This window comes from Callorhinus ursinus, unplaced genomic scaffold (assembly GCF_003265705.2).
Source record: "Callorhinus ursinus isolate GAN/ISIS: 27379988/994484 unplaced genomic scaffold, GSC_fseal_2.0 scaffold2, whole genome shotgun sequence".
Classification (NCBI taxonomy): domain Eukaryota; kingdom Metazoa; phylum Chordata; class Mammalia; order Carnivora; family Otariidae; genus Callorhinus; species Callorhinus ursinus.
The window spans coordinates 33,644,454-33,661,148 of NW_027397064.1; the positions used below are offsets into that span (position 1 = coordinate 33,644,454).

The 16,695-nt window shown below is 45.5% G+C and overlaps 1 long non-coding RNA gene across 1 annotated transcript; it reads right to left on the reverse strand.

The window, feature by feature from the left end:
- Positions 1-9,062: 9,062 nt before the first annotated feature.
- LOC141374670 (uncharacterized) lies at positions 9,063-10,449 on the reverse strand. The gene is made up of 3 exons (XR_012381748.1): positions 10,341-10,449; positions 10,184-10,256; positions 9,063-9,489 (listed from the first exon to the last, which is right to left on the reverse strand). It is a non-coding gene; the product is annotated as an uncharacterized lncRNA (long non-coding RNA).
- Positions 10,450-16,695: the final 6,246 nt, after the last annotated feature.

The window sequence follows — 16,695 nt, forward strand, 5'->3', positions numbered from 1 at the left end:
ACTTGTAGGCACATACCCTTGAGAAAAAAAAAAAAGCATGGGGACACAGAAACCATGCCCAGAAATGATCATAAAGCAAGGTGTGTAATGGAAAAACATTCTAGAAACACTTAAATGTTTATTGGTATTAAAATGGATAATTTTGTATGTTCACACCATAATGTAATAACCAACAATGAAAATGAGTGAGCTAGAATTTCCTGCAGCAATGTGGATGAATCTCATAAATAAATGGAGAGGAAATATTACAAAAGAATACATACTGTGTAATGATGACATTATGATGATGCTGAAGTAGTAGTATGTTTTGTTTATGGATGGACAGATAAGTAGGTAGATGAGAGAGAGAGAGAGAGAGAGAGAGAGAGATGACACGAGACAATATAGTGTAACAATTATTATTAGCACAGACTCTATATCCCATCTCCTGGATTTGTATCCTAGCTCTAATTTGGTAGCTGTGTGACTTTAGACAAGTTACTTAACTTCTCTGTGTCACAGTTTTGTCATTTGTTAAGTGAGGATAATTGTAGTGTCCAACTCATTGGGTTGTTACAAGGATTAACAATGAGTTCATATTTGTAAAATACTTAGAATAGTGCCTGTCAGAGTATCTGTATCTGTTAAATAAATACAAATGATAAATATCAAATGCCAGAGAATGATCACTGGTGTGAGTACAGAGAGCTGCAACTATATTTTGAATATCTTATTTCTTAAGCTGGATGGTGGCTACACATATATTTTTATAGTATTTCTTGATGGGTCAAAAATATTTCAAAATTTAAAAGGGGGCACCCAAACTACTTCAAATAGCTTGTTAAGCTTGTAGAAAGAAAGACGAGTTTCTAATCAGAGACTGCTATTTTGATATATTTCAGATATCTGGGAGGAGAATCTTTTTTCAACGTGTAAGTCTAACTATTGCACCTTCAATTTTGATGCCATTGTCTAGAAGCACCCCTAAACCTAGGGGACAAAGGCATTGGCGTCGCAATCAGAAAACCTAAATTTTCTTCACATTTCTCCTGTTGATTCCATTTTGGGTCTCTGGGCTAGTCTGTCTCCAGTGACATCCTTGTGCTTCTTTGTATTTATCTTTAGAATGGATGTGTTGTCTTCTGCCTCTTTCAAATGGCCAGAATGGACCCATCTTTCCTTATCTTCAGCACAGGAGGGGGAGTTAGAATTCCCGTCCCCACCCTCCCCCCACTGCCTTTCACTAAGGAGCGAAGAAGTTTATTTTATTTTAATGAAGTCTGTGAAAAATGATGCACGCTTGAAAGCAGCCTTTTCCCTGTACTTACGCCCGCTTCGGCTTCTGAGTGTAAGCTAAAATGTAGACAAATCCTCTGTGGTTTTCGGAATGTACATAGGAGCATATGTGCTGTGCTTTCAAAAATTTCTTTGTTAACGAATCTATTGTGCACACAAGCAAGATCAGTCTAGACCCTCAGAAGGGGAGATTCTCAAGGAAAGTTGTCTTCTAATTTCCCAATTGTTTGCTTTCAGTTGTTCACGCTAGGGAAAACAGTGACAACAGCATGACGGTGGCAGTCGGCGCCCTTGGTGTGTATGTACTGTTGCGTTTTTGAGAAAGCAGGTGTGGTTGTTGCCTCTCTGCTGTGCCCCATTTCTGACTCCCAGACTGTTGTTTATTTAAAAATAAAACAACAAGAAACAAAATAACTGCTTACCCTTTTCCACGTCCATGGGAATTATATCCTGGTAGCCAGGAGGTCTGGCCTTTTAGGTCTAGGTCTTTGAAAAATAAAAATGAGTCCTCTGCCCAGCTGGTATGCTAATGGCATCTACTCAAGCTTTTCTCCTTGTTAATAAGGGAAGAAAATATTTGGCTTGCAAGGTCCTGGCTCATCCCTTCCTCTGGTTCCTCGCAGTCAGCATGGCGGGGCCCCAGATGTGTCTCTGGTTGACTGACAGACTTGAGCTTCCATCTCAAAAGAAGTTCAATAAAGCTCAGAGCTTATTTTGTCAAGCATGGGTGCATTTTCTTTTTAAGTCCTCATACACTTGAAGGGGAATTTAATCCTTGCATTTCTGATTGTTTACACTAAAGAGTTGTGTTGTGAGAGCGATTTGACGTCCGGGAGACTGTTTGAACATTTTAATAAAACTTTGTGAGAAACATTTTCTCTCACAACAGAAAGCTAGATTTTGCCATGGATAAGTAAACATGAATCGCCAATGGGCTCAGAGCTTCTAACCTGGAGATTCTGGACGAAGCCTACACTTAACCAATCTATTTTTCATCTTTATTTGTTTCCCAATGAGTATAATGGCCCCCTACATGAATGCCATTTCTCCTTGTGCAGATGAGGAACCCCGCTCTACAGCGAAGAAGACAGTGTCACACGGACGGTTTTCAGGATTCAGTCATTCTTCAAACACTTATTGAGCACTCCCAAGTGACCTCTGGGCAGTGATACCAGCCTGAGGAAGACTCAGTTTTTTATTTAAGGAGTCCATGGTCTGGTTCAAAAAACAGACTTGTAAACCACTTACAGTTGACCCGGGAGTTAGGGGCACCGACTCCGACCCCCCGCAGCCAGCCCTGAGCCTTCATGCTCTTCCACCGTTAACACGCAGATCCAAGCACCAACGCATCCTTTTTCTGATTTTCTTTCAGCAGAGCTGAGACAGGCAGTATTTTCAGAAGGAACTTCATTTGGAAAAGCACCACCACAGGAAACACAGAAGGAGAATGAAAGGGAAAACAGCAAAGAAAATATAGAAACCTGTAAAACAATTATGCTTACAAAATACAGATTTTGTGTCCTATGACAGCCAACATTCCTGCCAGACCCACAAACTGTTTCTTAAGCTCTTTGCTCTCCCATTCTCTTCCCTACCCCCTTGAGATTCCAGGCTCATGGATGTCCATATTGCAGATGGGCCGCCCCTGTGGTATGTGCAGGCTTCAGGTTCTCCAGGGAGTCAACATCTTTGAGGAAACAGTCTCCGCCAGAGACACTCTCTGGGTCCCCGTGGGGATCCTGGCACAATTACAGACCCTCGGCAGAGTGAATCGGGTTATGTTGTGAGTCTTTCCCTCCTAGTTGAGAATGCAAGAGCCAATGTTTCAGACATGTCTCTTGCAGGACCCTGCCCTCCATCCTCCCTATTCCTACTCAAATTCAGATTCAGACCTTTGCTACCTCTTGTTCAAACTTTTGCATTGGTCTAGTCTACAAATGCCGGTGGCAATTTCTTTTTTAAAAAGTTTAACTCCAACCTGATCATCTTTCTCCCTCGGTCTACCAGATTGAGAATTTTTCAACCTGGCGGTCAGTGCCAGCCTACCTCCCCAGCGGTAGATCCTTCACACACAACCTATGCTTCAGTCAGACCACAAAAACTACACATACCATTTCCTGAACATGCCCCTGCCTGTGTTCATATGGGTACTTCCATGGGGGAATCCCCTGTTTCTTCACCTGAATGGGTTGAAAATCCCAGCTATCCTTATAAATCCATCCCAGAATCATTGACTTTGTGAACTTTTCATCCTTTTTTTTGCCTTATTTTCTGATTTGTATTAGAGTTTTTAAAATACATATCTCACTCCCCCTTACCTCACTCCCTTCCCCAGACTAAATTATAAGTAATTGAAGACAGGAATAAAATCCCTTACGGATCAGTGTGGAGATCAAAAAAGAGACCATGTAAATTGCGAGCATGGGGACTGACACATGGCAAGCACTCCACAAACGTCATCGGGGTTTGGAGCACTGACTCTAGAGTCCGACAGAACTAGACATGAACGCTGACTCCACCCCTGACTAGCTCGGTGACCTTGAGAATCACTTAATCTCACAGAGCCTCAGTTGTCTCATCTGCAAAAGGGGGTTACTTGCCACGGTTCCTTCTTCACGGTGTTATGAGAATAAATTAGATGGTTGATTAAATTCAATCATAGATATAAAAATATCTAGTCCAGCATCTGGCACTTAGCAATCTCATAATAAATGTATGCTATCATTATGGAGCCTAGAACGGTGCTTTGTATACAAAAGCCCTCTGGGAAGATTTGGGCTAGAGGTTTGTGCCTCAGATGCAAATACTTCCCATAAAACATGAATCCAGGTTCTGGTCAGGGGTCCCAACTCTCCCTTATACCCCGGCTCTCTCCGTGGGGGGAGGGGGGCATCTCTTCTTCCCATCCTGCTCTCTAGGACTTTGTTCTGGATGGATCCCTGCCCCGCTCCCCACCACTGGTATGCTCTCTGAACGGCAGCTGGTCTGCTGTAGGACATGCTGCTACTTTGCCCTCCTCCGATGTGCTCACTATGGTTTTCTGGGGAGGATGAGGTGGGAGAGCATCCAGTTTTTCTGACTTAAATTTGAGTTTCTACCATTTTGAAGACAGTACAAAGGAGCTACACTGGGGAACTTTGCATGTGAGGATATTTGTGCATGTACCTATTTGAAGTTGATTCGATTTAAATTGAAGATTGGATAATATTGCAAATACTAATAAAGGAAAGAAAAGGAAGGATGGTTCTATTGTCAGTCTGAGAGGATCCACGTAACTCATTGCAACCAGGAGGACTCCAGAAACTGCCCTATCCAGTTGCTTTGCAGGCAGGCCCTGATTTCCAGCCCTGGAAGAGCAGACATACATTTCCTGTGGATATTAACCAGCCATCCAATTGACAGTCTCAGTTTCCATGTCTGTTCTGTGGCGAGAGCACGCAATGCATTGCAGGAAGCCGATCGATTATTTGCAAGTGGGATACACGATACCGTCTCCAGTTCTCCAACCACAGCTGAAATCCAATTCCATCAGCTGGTCTGGATTTGGAGGGGAAATGAAAGTCACATTTTGGAAAAGTGAGATTGATTCAACATGTTACAACTGATGCTTATGCAAAAAAATAAAAAAAACGACGACCAAAAAACCTAGTTGTGGAGACATCCCCAGATGATCTATTCCTGATTATCAATCCCAAGGAATCCCAGCTGTGTCCATGCATTTAGTCATTTTTTGGTAAATTTTTAGTAAAGTTTGATGACTCTCATAGACGCTCAGTTTTCTTATCTATTAAAAGAGATAATTATGTACCGCATGGCGTTGTTTTAAAGATTAATTTGGAGAAAAATGCAGAGGCGAATTATCACGAAGCTAATGAAGATTAAGCTCCTCATTTGCATGGACCCTTTTCAAGACCTTGTACCTAACTTTGTATTTGTAATTTTGCATCATTTTTCTCAAAGAGGGTGCAAATCCTATAAGCTTTAAAATCCACAAACCTGGGTCTGCTCCTTGGTGGACGTACAGGGTAGGTACTCAGATGGCAAGAAGCAGGTGATGAGGTCCCCCCAGCAGGACAGAGGACCCGCAAGAACAGCTGAGAGTCTCTCTGGAGACTTGTGGCTTTTATTGCTTACTAAGTGTCAGATTGCCTCGACTCACTAGCTAGGCCTTGAAAGGGATCTAGCAAAATATCCTCTAAAAACATGAGTTGATCATGGCTTAAACTGTCACCTCATTTAGTGGGAACTGTGTCACGACTGAAAAATGTTCCTGAGAGACTTGATCTCTCCCGTGCGAATTGCAAGCATGGTGACCAGTGGGGGAGAGACGCTGGGGCAGGTGCCTCTCAGATCACATCAGCAGGGCCCTCTGCTCTGGCAGAGGCTTGGCAGAGGTGGGACAGTGCCAGCCTGGCGTGTAGTAAGGGACATCGTACCTTCCACCAGCCAAGCCTCTGCTGCCATAGTCTTTTTCGGGCAGATGCCCAGAGACTCCTTTTCAACCCCCGCCCTCTGCCTTCTTCCTCCTCTTTGCTTCCCTTCGCCCTTATCCTTCTTAGCCCTCTGCTTTTCTTCTTCTCCTTTCTCTCTTCCATCTCCTGAATCATGATACAAATTTCAATCCAAGATAAAAATGTACTTTATTTCACCCTTTTGGCTGTGATTAAGTTCTGTCCACAGCAAGGACATTGCCGTTTCCATGGGAACCCATATACTCTAAAGCTGAGGAGGATGGCGGTGTAGAAAAGTGGAAGGAAGGCAGAGAGGTTTGCGACAGTTGCTTCTCACCCACTAAAGAGGAAACAGAACGGTGGAGTCCAGGGATTGCAGAGGAATTTACCAGGTCACTAAATCATATTGCTCACCTCCAGAAGAGCCAATAAAACAATTCTGGAGATAAGCAAATGTCCTTTATTGTAGGAGGGCCAGGACGGATTCCATAATCGCCTTTGAAAAGGCATTCAGCTGTTATTTTTTAAGGGCAATTATTCAGCAGACAATGTGAGTAATGCTTGGGTGCCTGAGCCGATGCCTGTCAGAACCCAGAAGAGACAGCTGCTGGTGTGAACAAGCTTTTCAGCTTTGCCGGGGCAGAGACCCGGCTTTGTTCACCTTCTTTTCCTTCCAAAGCCACAGGGCTCCACCTTTGCTGTGTCTAATCCCACCAAGCACTCTGTCAAAGCACCCAGTACCTACCAAAATAAGAGCAAAAATCTCTGCTCTCCCTTTTTACAGTTTTCTCTAAAGAGGAACTCATTATTCCAGCCTTCCTATAATTATCGCCGACAACATTTCTACTGGTTTTCAGCATATAAAAATGCTCTAGAGGTAGTGTTGAGAGTGAATGTTAATGCCAAGGCTCTAGCAGAAAAGCAAACAATACCAATTATCTGGTACCTGACAGTGGATGTGGGAGCCAAGGAGGAGCTGTTCGAGAGGGAGGGCCATGGAGCCAATGGTCAGGGAGCAGTTAGGGTAATCAGTCACATGATTCGGGTAAAGGAAAAGGGAAAAACATTCAGCCCTTAAACTATGCAGAGGGCCTCCTACACACAGATGTTGGGCTGTGAGCACAGGATACTAAGAGGAAAGTTATTTGTCACGAAGGATCCTGGCCTGGTCAGTAGCATTTTCCCCAACATTGAAGGCACAGCTCATGATAGACTTTGAGCCCTGGTTCTCCCCAGTCAAGGCTGTCCCCAACAGCGCCAAGGAGCTGACCACATTTGGAGATTCAGGGGGATTGCCTCGACTTGGGTGTTGTCTTGGGCAAGGGAAGCACCCCGAGCCTCAATTTCCTTGTTAAAAATGGGGTGATAATATCTACATCAAATTTGGATTAGCAGAGAAAAAGTAGATAAGCCAGCCATTCAGTGGCGTGCCTGACATGACCAATGAAAATTGCTTAATAAGGGGTGGATATTATTATTATGCTGTCATTCTGCCCTCCTAATGAAGGCCCCCCAAGGGAGCTGGCTCAGCCTCCTTGCCTGTAGCTTCTGCTGCTTAAACTGGGGATGGGACCTCTCACACATACACGCCCCTCCATCTTCCTATTTCAGCTTCTACGGGGAGCAAATTGGAGCACAGGGCCAACAGGATGTCAGCAAAGCCTGGGGCAGGTTTGACTTGGGCAAGAGGGAAGGATGGCGGTGGCTGGCTGTGCGCCCCCCGCCCCCTGCCCCCCTGTGCCGCCCCATAATGCAGAGACTGCAGCCTGCTGCCTTGCATCTCTTGGTCAAGGGCAGAAAACAGGTGGCACCTATAAGGAAACAAACTGGGACAGGCACTGCCCACGAGACCTCCTCCCCTTTCTTGCTGCTTGAGCGCTTCCAGAGCAGAGATGCCAGCCCCAAAAGTGCTGAGACCCCCAGCCAATGCCAACTGCCCCCCAGGTCTGCACTTGGGAGGAAAAGCACCCACTGCCGGTCGGGTTTTCTTGCAGTGGAAACATTTCTAACATACGCTTGCCACCACACCAGTCATCCACATGAGTGTGGAGTTGCCAGCCACTGACCCGCCTCGCCCTCCCCTGCAGCTGCAGCCTCAGCCTCTCCACTCCCCTGAACTGCACTCCGTGACATCCTCCAAACTCTCTCCTGCCCTCGGTCTCTCCGCAAATTGTAATCTGTACCTCCTCCAGACAGATTTAAGATTTTATTTATTTATTAGAGAGAGAGACAGAGAGAACGAGCGGGGTGGAGGGGCAGAGGCAGAGGGAGAAGCAGACTCCCCACTGAGCCGGGAGCTGGATAAGGGCTCCATCCCAGGACCCTGGGATCATGACCTGAGCCAAGGCAGACGCTTAACCGACTGAGCCACCCAGGCGCCCCTTCCAGACAGATTTTTTAAAAACAGAATACCATCTGCGCCTCTGCAACTTAGTATGGTCCGTCCTTCTCCACTGTCCATGGTCTAAAGCCCAGATTCCTCAGCGTGGTGTATTAAGCACCCTCAGTCTCTCTAGCTTCATCCTTTCCGAGCCTCTCCCTGCACCCCAGCCACACAGAACCTAGTTACAGCTTCCCTTGGGCCCAGTCCAGCTGCTTGCCTACGCCTGATGGCTCCACGGCCCATTCCCTTCCTTCCATCCCATCCTCTGGCTGAGGAGCCCCCCACACATGCACACACTCATCTTTCAAAGCTTAGTCCAAACAGACTTGTCTAAAGAGCCTTCTGTGAAGCCTCCTCAGGTCCTGCTCTGTGCAGGACCCACAGCCCTCCCCACGCTCAGTCTGTACTCCTCACACGTCTATCAACAGTTTCTTCTGCTTTGTTGCACCATCTGCTTATTGACCTGTCTCCCACTCTACTGGGAGCTCCTAGGGGATGTGAAGCAAGTCTTACTCATCTTTGTGAAGTCCTGTTCTGACGGCATTTCCTGGTCCCTAGCAAGAACTGACTAAGGGCCTTTGCTGAATGAGTCATCAACTGATGAAAAGCCCCCAAGCCCAAATCACGTCCATACAATGGGCTGTGGCCATCAACTGGGGCCACTCCTTGAGGATGCTGGTGGCCACTCTCCTCAGACAGATCACAGATGCATGGGGTACCTGCTGCCCCCCAGGGCCGAGGATGAGTTCCCATCTTCAGGGCTCCTACTGGGAGTCCTGAGACTCAGCACATGGAGCGACAATGGGGGATAGACACAAGAATGTGCCCCCCACTGCTGCCCTGAGACCAGGTGGGGCCCAGGGAAATATTTTTTCTGGGGCCTTTGTCTAGATAAGTAATTTGATTATAAAAATATATCACAAAACTCACAGGTCCATGTGAGGTATAGTAATTTAGTGATGAGGATTTTGACAAATGGATAAAGAAGAAGCACTTACATCTTTCTTTACAGTCCAATCAGTGCATGAAGAACCTTCATAACTTCCAGACACCATCTTTCCTGCTCAAGTCCAGGAGCCATCCCCTTGTGTTCTTAACTGTCAAATGTGCAGGTCCTGGTGAATTTTTGTATCTTTCACCACAGGTTGAGGTAGTAATACCTTATTACCCATGATGATACAGCTCTTTAGGGCCAGTCTGTATTGAAACAATACAGGTCTTTGGGCCCTGCAGTTCCCTAACACCAACTGTTTAATATTGGTCCCAGAATTGCTTCTGACGCTGCATTGTGCAGCCTGTCCCCATGAAGACTTGCTTTGTTAGCTCTCTCAAAGGTTGTTTCTGTGCTTCACTGATGATGACCAAACATGCAAGTCTTACCTGGAGTATGCAGAAAAGATATGAACAGTAATTTATTGTCTGGTCATATAAAGTCTTCTTTTGGGAATTTTATAGCATAAACATAGTATGATATTTCTCTTAGGCTACAATCACTGAATTTCTAGAAACTCTCTCCTCTGATGTTGATGTATCCCTGTACACCATTACCAGAGAGTAAGAGAAGAAGTGAGAAGAGCAGTCCTATTCCTTCAGTGAATGCTAATCCCTCACTAAGACCTGCCCTGAAGATGGAGACATCATCATATCCATCGGAGGAAGAAGAGCGTATCACCCAGAGGGGCCCATCAGGCTATGGAGCAACAGCTTCCAAAGTTCTTGGAGCACAGAACAGGCACCCATGGGGGCCTGTCCAACAAGTGGCACAGAACCCATGGGAGGGGTAGGGGGACTGTCCTGGGTGCCCACAGCAGAGGGGGCGCATAGAATCAAGGACACTGGAGCCACCTATCCCCTGTGTGGGTGCTACGGAGCAGTGGCACCATGGTCAGCACATAGGAAGGCGACAGCAACTGGGCCCCACCAATGTAGCTCGAGCCCAAGAGTGGGCAGTGGGCCATCCAGAGTTCAGAGCCCTAACTGTGTTCTGTGTCCAACAGCAGTGAGAATCATCCCCATTCAGCAAGTGAGTAACACACTGGTGGCCCTGCCTTGTGTAATCGTGTGCAAGAAATACCTTACAGCTCAGTGGCTGCGAGCTGCTGGTCAGGTGGCCCTCCCAGAACCTCTCTGGCCACAGGCTGGGACAACTGCAGAGACAAGAAACATAAAAACTTTTCAAGGCATCTGGTCGATGCCCCACACCAGATCGGGGATAGAAGGCTGGCGAGTACCCTAATACGGAACAATGAAGATGGCTCAGATGGCCCTGCCCTTTCCGGCTGGTGTCTTGAATTAGAGGCGGGCATCCTCTGAGGAAGGTTTGCTGAAGTTCATGGTCCTCGGAGGCTTGGAGTGGAGCAGGCCGTTTGCCAGGTCAAAGGTCATACTGGCCAGCAGCCGGGAGGCCCTGACAGTCCTAAGGGAGAATTGGATCAGCCCCTGTTCCTTTCATGGAAGTGCAGTTAGAGCTTCTGCGCATACATTTCTAGAGTCAGATCTAGAAAAGATGGAGGCGACAAGATGAGCTCTTCCGTACGTCCCGTTAGGAGAATAACAGGCTCAAAAGAAAGTAGCTCCTCTACTCAGAGGCAGTAGTATTAAAGCATAACAGGTTGAACGGAAACTCCCAAAGGATGCCCAATAAACCTCATCACAAAGGCCCTATAATTATCAAAGGGAGACCATGTTTCTTCAAGGAGCTTTGAATTCTGGTTTCTCTACCAAGTCATATTGAAAGTCAGTGAGCAATGAATTAAGAATTCAACGGCGCTTAGGGAGATGTGAGAGTCACATGCAGAAAAATCAGCGATGCAAGGACCCCACATCGGGTTGGTCCTCCTGAGAGGGCAGCTTGCCATTTGCCCATGGGGTGAGCGGTAAGGGTGGACCAGACCTGTGGGAAGCTGCCTTGTCTTCGTGGGAATTGTCCCAGTCTGCTGGGTTAAGGTTGTTCAAACCACTCCCACCTATTTCATCAGAGTGATTCCAAACATTTCTTTGCATACCTGCAGACACAGGATTTGCCTTCCAGATAACATTCCAGCAATCAATTGAAATCATTTAGAGGAAGTGATGAATGACAGTCAAGACCCAGTAGGGTATGGGAGCCCGTCTGGGTTTACCATTTGAATACACTAATCCCTTGCTAAGCACGGCTTCCATTCCTAAAATACACTGTGGCTGGCAAACTAGAGGATTTGTAGTATCTCCTAGAAAACAGAGGAACTCGTGGAAAAACAAACAAAAATTGGTGCTAAGTATCTTTTTAACCTGGAAAAAAAAAAAAAAGACAAGCAAAACTCTTGATTTGTTGATAGTTAAAACTTTCTCCAGGAAGGTATCTTTGTCTTGAATCTTCAGTTTTTCAGGAAATATGGGTATAAAAACCTACCTATTGAGAAAGAGTTTGCCAAAAGAGTTTTATTCTTGAAAGTCAATATTCTTTTTTTTTAGGATTTTATTTACTTATTTATTTGAGAGAGAGAAACAGGAAGAGAGAGAGCACACACGTGCCCACCGGTGCAAGCAAAGGGAGAGGCAGTGGGGGAGGGAGCGGGAGAGAGCCAATCCCAAGTAGACTCTGTGCTGAGCCCAACGGGGACTCCATCTCACACCTTGAGATCAAGAGTCAGACACTTAACTGACTCAGCCACCCAGGCATCCCAAGTCTATATTCTTTTTAAAGTTTTAAACTTGGCTCTATTGACTTCAAATATAATGTGTTTTAAACCTGCTTTGGGTTGTTTTTTTTTTTTTTTTTTAAACTCAGCAAATTGCATATGTAATATCACCAGCTGGCTTTTTCTGATACTTATTAAAGGTGGGGGATAGAGGTATTACTCTTTCATCCACATGCAGTATGAAAAGTGTGAGACAAATGCACTTTCCCCTTGATGTGCTAACTTAAAACATCCAACAGAACTGTCTACAAACTAGGAGAGTTGAACTGAAGGAGCATAAAATAAAAATTTGAAGCTTAAGAAATTTTTATGTAGAAATACAAAATAGAATTACCTTGAGACAATGGTTAATAATGGTTGTATGTATCCGGACTGGTTACTGCTAACACATATAATGCCTGTGTGAGATTTAGGAAAATGTTCCCTTCTTCTGGTTTGGAGGTGTTTTCAGACTGGTGCAAAGCCCCACTGGCTGCTTCGCCTGGGCACCCCCATCAGCGCACAACCAACACAACTGTACATGGCGAGCCTGATCCTGACAACTCTTTATGATTTCTCCTGTGCAACTAGCCCCTGCCGAGCTTCAGCTCTCTTTCTCTCTGAGTAGTGCTGCTTGCAGCCCTCGCTGTGAATACACGGATTCTTACTCTCCCTTGTATCCCTGGAGCCTGACACGGAGTAGGCACTCAATAGACAGCTGTTGGGTGAATGAGTGAGTAAACTAAAAAATGATCAATGCAATAAAAAAAAAGTTGCAAGTGAAGGGCTATGGAAAAACACAGCTAACTATTGAAAACATTTTGTGTCATATCTAGATATTAGAAAACCTTTTCATTCTTGGTATCAATTACCCCACATGACAATACACTGCTAAATGCTGAAATGGTTAAACTCAGAAAAGAGTATAAAGTGACATTGAAAATAGTGGCAGATAGTTAAGTGTTAATTTCTAAGGGTTGGGAGTGCAGAAGTCCAGAAATCAAGGAGCTCAGGACAAGAAGTCTGCTTTGCTGATTTTCTTTTTTCATCTCACGAGTGGTTAGTATTATGCTTTGAAAGAGTGTGATTTAGGCGTGGTAGCAATCAGTTGCAGAACACCATTATGCTAACATTTCTAGGGAAAAAAAAAGTTTTAGGAACTTGCTCTTTAGAATTTCTCAAAATTTCTCAAAAGTCAGTTGGAGCCTACACATGGAATTCAAAGCAAGTCTAGTTGGTATGCCTCTTTTCCTTCCTTTTCTAATTTCATCACCCAAAGTTGAGGCTCCTGAGATGTTAACAGCAGAAAGAACTTGGGACAGACCCTGACAAATAGGGTGTAAACAGGAGCTGGTAGATAGACAAATCAGATGGCCTCGGGACTTGCCTTTCTTGTTTCTATGACACCATCGAATCCAGTGGCCTGGTCCTTTGTGCAGAAAGGGAGGTTTCGTTTTGGTGAAAAATCAGCTAGTGCCGTCCGCTGCAGCGACTGGAGTCCAGCACTGGTCCTTCCTAGCCGAACTTCGCCCGGAGGCCAGCGGGGGACGGCAGTTGCCCTGTGGACGGGCGGCTCCAGCTAGCAGCCGCCCAGAACCCTCTCCTGCACACAACACGGTTTCGGGATTTAAAAGCGGTGAAGTGCTGTTAAACCCTCACAGCCATTAAAACCAAAACAGGCAGTGCCTTTCACAGATTGACCATCGCCTAACTTTCTGAAACTAAAGATTCACATGCATTCAACTCAAGGCTCAACAGACACTCGATGTGTTGAAATAATGACTTTACAAAAGCACCCGTGAATTATCCAGGTCTTGTTTGTTTGTTTGTTTGTCTAAAGCAGCTTATTTCCCCTCATGAGGCAGAGGGTGCATGTCTATTCGCTTTAAAGTGGATCCATGTTAAACCAGCCTCCAGAAAGAATGAAATAGCATTAACAAGATTTACCCAAGAGCTGCCCAAATAGAAAAACGACAGGCGCCCCGATCTGTTTCGCAGGAACGAGGCTGAATCAGAACATCTGTTGGGCTTTCCTCCCCTCCTTCTCCCCTCCCCGGTGCTTAATGACATCTGAAGTGCTTCAGCTTTGCACATTCCTTCACTAATTAAATTCCTGCAAAGCTGTCTCCTGAATCAGGTGCTTTGTGGAGCAAGAACACAGACCCTGCTTTGTGTTGCCAGGGCCTGCCTCAGCCCAGGGAGGAGCCGCGGCACCCGTGGCACCCGTGGCCTACTCGGCACCCTTTTCAAAAAGGTTTTAAGAGTTCTGGTTTGCCCAAAGATCTTCCTTTGCTTTTTTATTACTGTTCTGTCAAAAGTCAATTGGCAAAAATAGAGAAATGAGAAGGGGCCCAGATGAAGATTGAAGAATGTGCAAGTACTAATTGTTGAGGGGACGGGGATATTTCAGTAACGGGGGGGGGAGGGGTGCAGAATAAAGGGAAAAGGGCAGCTGCCTCAGGTCCTCCCTCCCTTCCTCCCTTCCGTCCATTCATTCAGCAAGTAAATATGCATTGAGGGTCCCCTGTATGTTCCTCACATTAATGGGCCCTGAAGTGAAGAATAGACCCCGTCCCTACTCTCATGGAGCTTCCATTCTCTGTCTCAGACCTTGGGACCTTCAGTCCCAAACCAGAATGCACAGCGGGAATCCTCCCCTGATCCAGAGATGATATGATCACTGAGGAGGCAAGGGGGCTAGAGAACAAAGTTTCCAGGTGGTGGATACCTTGGGTCAGGGATCCTGAGGGCTGGATCCACCGTAATCAAGAGTGATTATTAAGTACCTACTCTGGATTTTAGACGTAATGCCAAAAGCTACCTCATATTAATGCCTGTTGTACCCAAGGCTCCGTGCTGAGCACAACGCAGAGCAGCGCTGTGGACGATGCCTACCAGGCTAGACTTCAGAGAAGGGAGGGCGGGGGTCTGTCCCAGCATTCAGGGGACTCTGCAGTGGGGATTGGAGAGAAGAAGTCAAAGCAAGTTCTGGATCAGGTGGAAAGAAGCAGGAAGTGAAACCATGAAATCATTAAAAAAAATTTTTTTTACCATGAAATCTTTTTAATTAGGGTAAACAGGTGAACAAAAACACAAAGGCATAACGAGCAGCCACTGCTTCAAACTTCCTCTACTTCCCCCGGATCCTTTCTCTTCCAGGCTCACCCTCTCCTCCTCCACAGAGGAACAGGACGCCATCAGCCTACCCAGAGCAGAAGGTCCTGAGCACACAGCTTTACAGGCACCTGCTCTGTCCCCTTCTTTCCCTCCTACTATGGCACAGGCGCTCTCTCGACCTCACTAAGCCCGAGGCTCCCGCCTGTGTCCTGGGGCCAGGAAGTAAATGGCAATCCTCTGGTGTGGCGGCACATTTATGACAAGAGGACTCTAGCTGTATTAGTAGAAGTCTCCTATAACTTCAACCGAGCAGAACTACCTATAATCCCTTTGTGTTCCGTGGGCCTTCGTGCTGCTGTGACTTTGCCAAAGTTTTTTCTCTCTGCCTAGAAAACCCTCTGCCTCTTCTCTACTTGGCTGACTGCTATGAATTCTTCAAAACTCAGCTCCGTGAGCACAATGTAGGTTAGGAGTAAGAAAACTCAAAATAATAATAGCTGAGATAGATTGGTTTATATTTTTTATATAAAAGGAGTCCAGAAGCAGGTAGTCCAGAGCTCTGTGGTGGGCACCATGATAGTTAGGGACTCAGATTCTTCCTATCGTTCTGCTCTGCCATCCTTAGTCCTTGGAGCCTATCTTTAAGTTCACCTAATGGTACAAGATGGCTGCTGGAGCTCCTGCTATTACATCTGCATTGCAGATGGGAATTTTAAAAAAGGAGGAAAAGCAAAAGGGACAAGTTCCAGCTGTCTGTCCTCCCTTTTAAGGCCTCTTCCTGACAAACAGATCAAATTATCTGTTTACATCTCACTGGTCAGAATTTAGTCACATGATCATAAGGGAGACTGAGAAACATAATTTCTCAGCTCGGCATATTGCCATACCAAATGAAAACCGGCATTAGATTAATGAGGAAGGGAGTGGATATTGGGTAGGCAACTAGAAGTCTTTGCCTAAATATCACCTTTTCTCGTAAGCCTTTCTGAGTCACTTTCTTGTTCCTCCTGCTTTGAGGTGATCTTCTGTGTTCCTGTTGCCCGGGGTACCTCTGCTGTGATGCATATTGCATCCCATTGTCATCACCTGGTTTGCTTGTTTTTCCCCTCCAGGGATTGCGAACTCTGACGATAGGCACCGTCTTCATTGCACATGAATTTTAGCATAGGGCCTGAGAAATTATTCCCTAAATAATTGATTACATTGCGGCGTATTTCTGAACATCTCCTGGGCCTGGGTTTTCCACTCTTGTCTCCCGTTTTGGGAACATTGGTATTTTCACAGAGAAAACATTAAAAATATCTCCAAAGCGCTACACGCTACCACCGTGATTGGGGCCACAGTTTCAGAGGAAGGAGTACATGGTTTTGAAACCAAACTTAAAATAGTATTGAAATGCTGATTTCAATTTCCCCTCAAACAGGTCATTTATTCGCTATCTGTTACTAGGGAACCACCCAGAGTGTGGTGGGTGGCGAGGACATTCTAACCAGGCTGCTATAATTGAAAAGGCCCAGAACATGAATTTGAACCAATCTCCTTTTAAGTTACACTTTTTTTTTTTTTACAAATGCAAATTATTTGGGGGTGGGGGGAATGAGCTGGCTGCTAAGTACAAGATGGAAACATGGTCACACAGCTCAACTGAAGTCACATTTTAATTATACGTATAAGTCTGGCTCTGTCTTTGTGTGGGAAGGGGAAATAAAGAGAAAACATTTTAAATGAAATATTGAAGGCCCACACAGAAGGAAATCATACTAAAGTGACATAAAACCTTTAAGGATTGTAGTACAAGATGCCATCGAAC